Source organism: Rousettus aegyptiacus, unplaced genomic scaffold (assembly GCF_014176215.1).
Source record: "Rousettus aegyptiacus isolate mRouAeg1 unplaced genomic scaffold, mRouAeg1.p scaffold_m13_p_2, whole genome shotgun sequence".
Taxonomy (NCBI): Eukaryota; Metazoa; Chordata; class Mammalia; order Chiroptera; family Pteropodidae; genus Rousettus; species Rousettus aegyptiacus.
In genome coordinates this window covers 32,170,590-32,182,032 of record NW_023416295.1, presented here as the reverse complement: position 1 = coordinate 32,182,032, position 11,443 = coordinate 32,170,590, and the positions used below count along the sequence as shown (strand labels likewise).

Here is an 11,443-nt window from a genome sequence, read left to right as displayed (position 1 = left end):
GTACATATCTAAACCAAATATTAAAAAGCTGTATATCTAAAACAAAAGAAGAAAATCTCTGCTCAATAAGGAAGATACATCAAAAGATTTTCACAAGTTAAACATGGTCTTAAAATTTTTAAAATAAATTCATGTTTTTTTTTCTTTGAGGACACAATTTATTATGAAACCATCAACTTCATAAAATTTTTTTGGTTGATCTGCCTCAGGAGGAAGAGACTTAGATTGAGTTTCCATGCAAGTAGCTTTTTCGAGAGGCAGTTATGGAAACTTCTGGTAGGGGGAGAGAGTGAGACAGGGATTAGACGGGTTTATTGGTGCTTTCTGGGATTGAAGTTCAATCCCATTGAGGACCTTCAGGATAAAGTGGCGATCCTTCCTCTGAGATGTCTTCTGAGAGGCATGAAAATTCGTTCACCTTTTTTGAGCGTTGTTCCTAGGCTGATAAATCTAGCACTTATGAACTGCCAGGTGTAAAGGCAGAGAATTTTCTGGTGGAGAAACGCAAAGAGCTGTAGGTATTCATGGTAAGAGACAACAGTATGTAAAAGACCTGTGTGTGCCGAGGTAATAAGCCAGGGCACTGAGAGCACCTTCAACAGGTATTTCTTCTGAAACTTTATTTATATTTAGATAAATAATATTATACTATTCAAAGCATTCACAACTTCTTCAAAGAGTCAATACGTTGACTTCAAAATATAATTAACCTAATTCGCTGTGAATTGACTATTGTTTACCACCGTCATTTATGTATGTTTTCATCATTCTTCATTATTATATAAGACAAGTGTTAAAATTTAGAAACTAATTTTTCTAGTGATTTTTTTATACTTACGATTGTCTGCATAAATGGACAAATAAAGTAACAAGAAAAGATTTTGTATTTGTTGCATTAGACATTTTACCTAGTACAAAAAAATTTGTTTCTGTGTTCTCCAAGGCTTTGGTAGCCATTTTCACTATTCCAGTTACTTTCCTCTCTATGTCATGGAGAGTTAATAGGTTCGATTTTCTGAACAACAACAACAAAAATTCCTTAAATTAATGAGGTATAAGAATAAAGGATAAATATATATTTTAGATATTATCTACTATATTCTATCTCATAACAGATATTGGACACTCATAAATGTTTATTTGAACTGCATAAATGAGTTTCAGTTGAAACTTTATTTCAGTTTTATTTTATGCTCTGAAAAGATACTTATATTTTTTCAAGGAATTAAAATTAATATAATCAATGTTTAGGTTTAAATAACTACTTAGTAGTGATGAGTATTTATTGTTTTTAAATGTGTAATAATAAAAATATTTTAGTAGAAGAGCTTGAACAAAGTAACTCATATGTATATAACATATATATCTTATATAACAATTTTAAACTAACGTTTCATCTTAAATCATAAGATAACCATACATTTTTAGCTTGCTCTCTAAATTTCATGAAATATCCCTGTGAAGTCCTTAAAATCATAAACTTTTAGTTTGATAATTTCATTCTCCACCTAACCCCGCCTTTAAATAGTTGTTTATTGTCAGTGGGTTGGAAAAGGTGATAGAGTTAGCGTTCGCAGACAACACCATGCACTAATGTCACACGGGAGGCAACAGCATGGGAAAGAGCAGGCTGGAGCCCCAGATGAGGCCCCCTCTTCAGGAATGTGGGTGAAGGCAGGGCCTGGAGTGTTGATGGGGCAGCCTTTGAATACCTCTGCTTAGTAGGCATGGTTAGCTGCAAAGAAGGATTGCCTGGCTGCAGCCCCAACCTGACCACTTGGGGTGTACTTTCCTTGGCAGGTAGGGCTGTTGGGCAGTGCTTGCTTGACATAATCCTCCTGGGCGGCCTTCAGGTTCTCCTTCTTTCCCCCCCAGGTCTTCAGGGAAGAGGCCTGTGGGGCTGGGCCGTAGGAAAAAGTCAGCGTCATGGCTTCAGCAGGGGGCACTTGTTGATTGCATTCAGACTGATGGATGCCTCCTTCTCACCCTGACCTCAAGATAGAAAGGTGATCCTAGGGACAGCGGGGGGTACAGTGTGGCACAGTGCTGCGACAGTTGCCAGGCCATCTCCTCATTAGAAAATTTCTGGGTGCAGGCATGGCCTGAGGCTACAGCAAGGTGCCTTCCAGGTAGAAGTGATGGTCACTCAGAGCCATGTAGACAGCAGCTAGCACCTTTTTAGTCACATAGTAACAGCGCTTCAAGTCATGGTCCCCATTGGGGAGGATCTCAGGCTCCACGATGGGCATGATGCCATTCTGCTGGCAGATGCTGGCATAACGGGACAGAACATTGGCATTTTCCATAATGGTGAGGACTGAGGAAGTGTGTGTTTCTCAATCTTCAGCACATGGCGTCACTTGGCAAAGTCAGCTCCATCCTTCTTGTACTGGGCACAGTGCTCAGATAGCCCATTTAATCCTTGGGCCGTCGTCTCGCCATTTGTTCCTGCCAAGGGTGTTATACTCCTGCCTACCTTGATACCCACGGCATCGCCCTTGGATTTGATAACTTGGGAGAAAGGACGTCCATCATCTGCCTTCTGATAAAGCGTCTCATGTGAGAGGATGGCAACCCCAAATCAGGGATTCACTCGGTCGTCAGCTGTCAGCACCAGCTGGTGGTAGAGCGATGGTTCTCCTCGGCGTTCTCAGCGACAATGAACTGCAGCCGGCCGCTTGGCAATGCTCCCAGTGGACTCATCTGCCCCCAAGACTCTTTGCCTGGAGCCATGATGCGGTGAGCACTGTCAGACAGCTCTTTCTTCTGCTCCGCGGTCAGCGCTGGGTATTGGCAGGGCACGGTGCCAGTCAGCTCCTGGCACTGTAGAGGGCCTGGTTTGCCCGGTGAAGCGGTGGAGGGCAGCGTGCTGGCGAGTGGATTGAGAAAACGAGCGCGGCAGTCATCACCAGCATCCTTGATGATTTCATTCCTGATCGATGTTTATTTTTTTTTTCCTCCTAGCAGAGAAAAAAAGTCTAAATTTGTCTTCTGACTGTAACATTTCTGCTAAATGTGGTGAGGAAAAAATAATTTAAATTTTAAATTCATTTTAATTTCATTACTAAAGTCCTTTAGGGAAAGCATTTTTTTTCTGTCAAGATAATTAATACTTTTACAGGGTGATCTCAATATGTATTTATTTGCCTGCAAGAAAATATATAATAAAAAAGCTTGGGAAAATAAAAATTGTCTATTTCTAGATGTGATATGTTCTATGTATCTACTGGGAATGTGACTATGTTAATATCCAAAAATTAAACATAACAGATACATTCTTTTTGTAAAGTCAGTCCCTGAGATAATAGCCTATTAATATGAAAAATAAATAAAATATATTGCTTCTATTTGCTTAACCAGTTTCAAATTTGTTTCTCAGACTTGTAGCTAGATACTCCTGACACAAGTGTTTTACTTTGTGCCCTTTCTTTCACATCTATATTTCCAAAATGTATATTAAGTGACTATTCTATGTAATGGATTATTTTTGTCTCTCTTTGAAGATATTAACTGTTTTGGGGAGGAGGGGATCAAAACAGTTAAGTGGGTATCAAGCACCGAGTGAATGTTATTATTTTAGTCATAATAGCACAAAGGGTGCGGCAAATTCTTTTTTTTTTCCCCCTCTCTTGTATTGTTTGTTTTGTTTTGCTTTTCAATTGAATGGAGAAATGTCTTTTCTGGTTGGGGAATGGATGTTAATTTTGAAAGTTTTATTCTTAGGCGATTAAAATATTCACAGATGTCATGGGTGGATGAATGAGTGGTAGGTGATGAGACAGGGTGGAGAAGGATGTGGGAGTCATTGATACCGAACCAGCCTGCAGAAATAATTCATCTGAGGAAATCATGAAAGTGATTTAATAATGAAACATATTTTAGTATTGGGTAGAAAGCAACCTTTTAATAAAAATATGAGCTGCATTAGAATAAGACTGAGTTATTTGTAAAACTTTGTATCTGAAAAGCTGTGTTGAGAATTAGTGTGGCATAGTTAAGGGGGAAAACCTATCCTGTTGCATCTTACTGGATTTGAATCCTGATTTTGCCACTTACAAGGTGATTGAAATTACCTAAACTATTCGAATAATCTACAATTCGTATTCACATGTACAATATGTATACTGCTATACTCTTCAGGAATGGTTTAAGAATTAAACGAGATAATGAAAATGTAAAGTTCAGATAGCCGAGGTGGTTCATAGAAAGTGCTCCCTATCATCATTGTTTTTAACAATGTATTTTAATAATAGCATAATTACTTTTTTAAGTAGGGAACTCTCCTTCAATATGTAGACACTATGTCTGCTGATAACCTTTAAGTTTTAGCCATATAGTCATTACTAAAAGGTGAATGTAGAAAAAATAAGATGAACTTTATTGCTGTACTTATAAAATTCAAATTCTCTGAAGCCAAACTTTATAGTCCATTAATTTCATATTCTTCTAAAGTCAGTTGCAGAATCCTGCAAGTTCAACAGCCAACCACATACTTAAATGCAATGCTCTTTGTACTTAAATGTGATGCATTAACATGAATTGAGAAATGTTTTAATCAGTGACATAAACATTGAGCACTGTTATATTGATATTGTTAAAGTGGTTCAGACATTAATTATTTTTTAATTAATTTATTGTTTGTTTTTGCAATACTATTCAGGAATATAGATTGATATACTGTCATAGAGAAGGAGTCAAAATATTTTTATACTTTGTTATCATTCTTTGCTTCATTAAATTCTATAACCTGCCTGAGAGGAGCATGGCTTTGAAAGGCAATGCTGCAGCAGATCCTAAGTTGGAGCTTCTTGTTGGAGGCCCTCAGCTAACTGCACTTCTCACAGATGAAAGTCAAATGAAAGAGATCTTAACAGTGCACCTCCATTGTTGTCACAGAATTATCTCAAGCAGTGAATCATGAGCGTGGTAGATAACTGTTTGATTACTCACTTAGTAATTTTTATGCCTTAAGGTAGTAGTAAACAAAGACATCTCTTTGAGTATCATTATACTGCATTATTATCCATGGATTACATTGCATAATGATACAAAAATTATTATTTTATATCTCCTTCACTCTATTAGTTAATATTAATTCCCTTTTTGGAAAAGGCTTTACCATGCCCCAGTCTGAGAACACCAATATCAAGGTTTACCAACTAGTTTATAAGAATTTAAAGAATTATTATGCCTGAAATCCTGCTTTAAATAATATTCAAAGTAGGCTGTTGTGTGTGAAAGATGCATACTGTTTATAAGAGCATTTTCTAGTTAATATTTATGTTCCCCAGTGTGAGGAGATTATCTAATACTTAGGAAAAAATTAGTTAATGTTCATTGAAATAATGAAATGATATATAAACTGTCTTGTAAACCAATTTATAGTCATTAACTTATAGACTATTCCAGAAGTAAAAGACATGTAAGTAAAACCAGTTTTCACATAGAGTACAGCATTACTGAAATACACTGCATTAAAATCTTCCAGTATATGGTTTAAACTTTTATTAAAATATATGACAAGTTATATTATAAAGTATCTGCCCACCTCATTATTTGTTCCACTTCCTCTTATGATTATTTTTATTCTAGGCATCTATTAATGCCTTACATATGGTAATTAGTATTTGTTGAATAAATAAATGCTTATGAGTAGAGTAAAACACAAGAGTGCAAAGAGAAGGCTAACTCTTTCACTTTGGGCCAAGGGCTCACAGGGATAATTGTGACTTTTTCTCCATCTGAAAGACACATATAACAGATGGTTTTCTATATTTGCAAGACAGTTGAATATTCAGTTAAAACATGACTTTGGAGAAAGTATGAAAGTAAAGTGTGAAATGTTATGGGTTTAATAATTTTTAAGAATAACTTTGAAGGCATTTTTTAATCATTAAATCATATTCCAAATTTAATGTTAGGACATTAAATTTTTATGAGGGCTTCATGACACTTATTTTAATTCCTGTTTTCAAAAAAGGTGACTCTGCTCAAGAGGAGGCATATGACCTCTAGTATTATTATTATTTTTTTCATAGGGAAAAAAACCTGACAATAATAAAAAGAAATCTAAATTATTAATACTTAATGCTATATTTTGAGATGCCTTACTTACTATTTCATTGTCCTGTGGCTAAATGGCACATTCTGCTGGTGACAGGAATAATTTAAATAACATATTTCTTGCTTTAAGGATCTTACAATCTGAGTAGTAAATTTATTCTTTTATCGATTTGTTATCTCTGCTAGTGACAGAAACCCAGGCCCTGCATTTGTGCCTCAGGTACATGCTGTAACAGAAGCTCTACTGCATGGAAACGTGTTTTCTTGTATCTAAAATGTTCCTGCAGATAATTGCTACTGCAGGAGCAACCACTCTGATTTCAGTGATATTTCCTGAGGGCATGCAAGATCCTTAATGCAGTTTCTCTTATCTAAGAATCTGCAAGTTTGTAGACATTAGCTTACTGGTCGTTTCTGCCATTGGTAGATATTATTGACCTGGATTTGACATTCTTTTATAATGCTCTCCTATTGAGGAAATCTAAGTAAGTGAAAAAACACCATGAGACTTCCTTGGTACATAATTTCTATTTTAAAGATGCCAAAGTTGAAGCATACTTAGATGTTAAGTGTATTAGATAAAATTACATAGAGAATCAATAGTGCAAATTAAAATTGCATTCCATAAGAATTCAAAATTAAACAGCAATAAAATACATTTAGCTACTTTAATGAAATGTTTAAGCTCATACATGAAAAAAGAGTTTAAATGTTCCTTCTCTGTTTTCTATTGCTGCTGTAAGAAATTATCACAAACTTGGTGGCTTAAATGACACAAATGTATTTTCTTACACTTCTGGAGTTCAGAAGTCCCAAAGCAGTTTCACTGGGCTAGTGGCAGAGCTCTTACCTTGTGGGAGCTCTGAGGGGAGAATCTTGTTGGTCTTTTCTGGCTTCCAGAGCTGCACTGCTTACATTCTTTGGCTTGCCCCATCCTCTATCTTCGCAGACAGTAGTGTTATATCTTCAAATATCTTTCTGATGCTGTTTATACATCTCCCTGTGTCTCTCTGACCAATCGTTTTCCTCTTATAAGGATCTCTATGATTATATCAGAACCACTATATAATCCATGATGAAGTCCTGTTCTCATGGTCCTTAATCACACTGAAAGTATTTTTTTGGTCATATAATGTAAGATAATGTGTTAGTATTCAAAGCGGACTTATGTTTATTTAAATTAAAGAATCATAATGATTAAAACTCTGTCTCAATAACATTTGACTTTTACTCTTCGCTTGACTTTTACTTATTAGATGTTTATTTTGGTGACATCATATAATTATTAACAATACTATTGTCTAGTCTTTCAACATATTGCATAAAGCTTTACTTTAGAGAAATGTTTAAGACGTTAAGCACTTATATTCAGATGACAAAGTATCATTTTTCTCTCTCAATTTGATATCACAAAATTAGAGAACACAAATCACCACTGTGTTAACTATAGTTAAACTACATGTGTCAAATGTATAAGTTACAAATGCTCCAAGTATGGAAAAGCGCATAGAACTTAAGTGAATGTCCTTCCAGATTTAGGAGAATCTGACACTGATGATTTAGTAATTCTTTCATCGGAAATCAATCAAATCTTCCTATCAGCAAAATTAATATTTCAGAAAACCTGAGAATGGATAAATGTCACTAACCTTTAGAAATCATAAAACCAAGTGGTGGAAAATAGAAGAACCACACTTAAATCTTTGGTTTGTTCTTAGCAGATATGTAACCATTGGCAATTTGCTTATCGTTTTGACTTTTATCTCCTCATCTTTTTTGCTTCATGGTAATGTCCAGTGTATCAAGTTGTTTGAAAAAAATGTAATGGAAGGAATACAGTAAACTGACAGAACATCAGAAAAGATAATAAGAAGCATGTCTTTAGAAAAGTAAAGGAGAGAATTTTAATTAGTTTGTCTGTAGGGACAATAAGGTCCTTATTCATGGAGCTATTTAGAACATTATAACTCCTGTCTCCTTCTTCCCATCTCCGACCTTTTGCTTTAGGGTTTTCAAAAATGGTAATTCTACACTTGTTTTAAACTATAGAAAACATTACTAGTATTGTTTAACTATGCAAAATGTGTTTACATATATAACCATATGTTTATATTTTCTGATGTAATTTCTTTTCTGCATTTCTTTCTTTTTATCTAGGATTATTTTCCTCTGTCTGAAGAACTCCTTTCAGTGATCTTTTAAAATGCAAGTCTGATTTTTTAAATTTATTTTTTAAATTCATTTTTATTTTTAAATTATCTTTTTTCCAGTTGTGGGATTCTAATTCGGCAGTTCCCATTATGTTCTTGCTTCCATTATTTCTATTCAGAGTCAGCTATCAGTGTTATTGTTGCATTTTAGTGATAATTTGTTTTTTCCCTCTATTTTTAAGGTTTTTTATATTGGCTTAAAATAATTTATCTATGATAAGTAAATATATATGTGTTTTTGTGATGGGATACCTTATATTTATTCTGCATTGGGTTTACTGCACTTCTTGAATTTAATCAAATATTACTGTTAGGGATTCTAGAGTTTTTGTTTGCTAATTACATTACCTCAGACATCTTGGAGACTGATTGTATTGTTCTCTTGCCTGCTGGACATACAGCTCTGTCTACTTTAAAACAATAATTTTAAATTTATTGTTGGATCTTATGTATGGGAAAAAATGTAGAGACATGATTTGATCTTCTATCAGAGAGTCTACCAGTTCCTTTGCTAAGATGATAGAGTAAAAGGTTGATGCATTTAACTGAATCATGGACTGAATTTTGTCGACTCATTACAGTTTTGGTAAAACAGAATTTATCTTTGTTTAATTCCTGTTCCTAGGGCAATTGCCAGCCTAGTGAATCTTTTTCTCCCTAGCCCAGAGAGCCTGAGAATTTTGACTATATTTTTCAAAAGTTTTCAGCATAGTTTTTTAGCTCACAGCTCTATACGTCTCTATAATTTGGAAACATCTAATAGTAGACACATACTTATGTGTCTGAAGCCCTTGTGTCTTCAGTTATTTTCACTCAAGCTGAAGCAATGATGAACATTTCTGATGATGTATTTTTCTTAAGAAGAGGTGTTCTAAGAGAGGCCAAGAACAGACCTCAGACTCTCACTCTCTCAAGGTCATGTGTGTCCTCAGATATTGTATTAGTTGCCATGGTTTATGATGCAAATGGAAATCAAACAACAATAAACTAAATGATGGAGTATTTTTTAATTTAACCTATAAAAAGAAGCCTGGAGGTAAAGTTAGTTAAATCATCTTCAAGGTTCTACATTCCTTTATAATTTTATTATTTCATGCTCAAAATATCAACCAATATCTCACATCATTACAGTAACTTCATATATTATTTCATTATATAGTTGTGTCCAAAGGCAAAAAAAGAGTAAGGAAGTTTTTTCCGCCTGTCAGCAGGCTTTCTCTTATTTTAAAGATTTTTTTCTTGTGTCAATTAGCCTTTGCTGGAAAAAAATACTCTCCAATAACTTGTATGTTTAAGCAACAACCATCTATTTGCTCACAAATATATAGGATAGCAAATGGCAACTTGGGTGGGACTAACCTTACAGGATTTGTGTCTAACTCATTTGGTTGTCAGTTGAGCTTGCATCTATAGTCAGCTGGCAATCTATGGTGCTATACATATATATATATATATATATATATATATATATATATATATATATATATATATAATGATGATTGGCTAGCTCTTAAAAGGGTTGATAGAAGTCACTGGGCCACTTATGTCCAGCAGATTATTTTGAGACTTCACGCAGAGGTGATCATAGAGTTTCAAAGAGCAGCAAAAAATGTCAAGCCCAACACTCAGGTATGTTTTATATCTCTGCTTTTGTCACGAATACTACTATACCTTTTGCCAAAGCAAATTCCATGGCCAACCCCATGTTAAAGGAATTCAGAAATAGATATCTCTTAATGTAAAGTGCTGCAAAGTCAAATAACATAAAACATGTGCATACTACAATAGTAGCATTTTTTATAATGCACTATACTTACCATGTCTATACCTAAACCAATTATGTCAAAGGTAATGAAATTACCGTGATTGGCTTAGAAAAATATAAGAGTCCTTCTAATACTTGATCGGAGTTGGCATTATTTTACCAAGAGTAAAAAAAAATTGAATTGGAAAAAGTGCCTACTCTATTTGTCCTTCTCTGAATGTGCAAGGGGCATGCGACCCAACAAATCATTTAAAAACTTTTATCTGGAAATTTTCATCTTAAGCATAGAAACAGGTATTATATTTGGATGTGAAAATCTCCTATGATGCAATCCTAAATATATTGTCAATTATTTCCTCTCACCTTGATTCCAGCTTTTCCTACTATGCTTCAAACTATACTGTAACAACCAGTAAACATCAATAACCCAATATCTGTTGCTTTCCCTAAGGAATCTTTCTGAGACATTCCTTAATTGAATGTTTTATCTTTATTTTCCTCAGTGACTGACTGTTAAATCTTAGTGTTCATCCTTTTTTAATTGAACAGTTAATACAATTCTAAAATATTTACAACCCACCCTTTGAGCAACATGCAGATTTATGTGTTTTACAGATAATCTAATTATTATATGTTTAACAGAATTACTTTAGTGTTAAAAATAAATATATAAAAGGGCAATATGGACTGCTAATGTTAGTCTGTTAAGAAATAAGGACTAAGAACAATTTAATTTTGTACGCCAAGGTCCATAAGACAAGACAGAGCAAATTGTACATTTTCTTTTTACTTATTTTGCATTATATTCAAAACAATAGATAGACTTTCAGCTAAAATCATTAATATTGAAGGTGTATGATCCTTATTTAAGCTGCAGTGTTTTATTTATGAAACAGATCATTGTTTCAAAAATCCTATTTCAGAAGACAAATTCAACCCTATTTACAGTGACTACTATTCTGACTATATAATTATGACTTATACAATAATTAAAATGTTCGAATTGGTTTTATTCTCTATTAAATTGTAATGAAGCTTTATGGGTAGCTATAATTAACCTCTGCTAATATTAATTATGTACATTTAGAGATCTTGAAATTGCTGACCATGCAGTTCTCTTAAATACGCATAAGGCAGCATGGATTAAAAACTGTAAACAGTCAGTCTTGTTGCCACAGTATCTGTGATGAGGAAAAATAGATAGTTGCCAGCAATGACATGCAAAGGTAATTTCTTTTCTTGTTCATTATAAATTATTTCATTTGTTCCCCTGTTAGGTATATGAAAGCCATAAGCGGTGTCGTACAATTTTATCTAAACTAGCTCAGGCTCTCAAATGCTTAAGTTACAAAGTCGATCTGTAAAAAATTGGGTGACATTGTTCGATTTTTCTCAGCTGCCACAT

At 34.2% G+C, this 11,443-nt stretch overlaps 1 pseudogene; it reads right to left on the bottom strand.

Annotated features, from left to right (window-relative positions):
* Window positions 1-1,718: 1,718 nt before the first annotated feature.
* On the bottom strand, window positions 1,719-6,997 carry LOC107508401 (annotated as a pseudogene).
* Window positions 6,998-11,443: the final 4,446 nt, after the last annotated feature.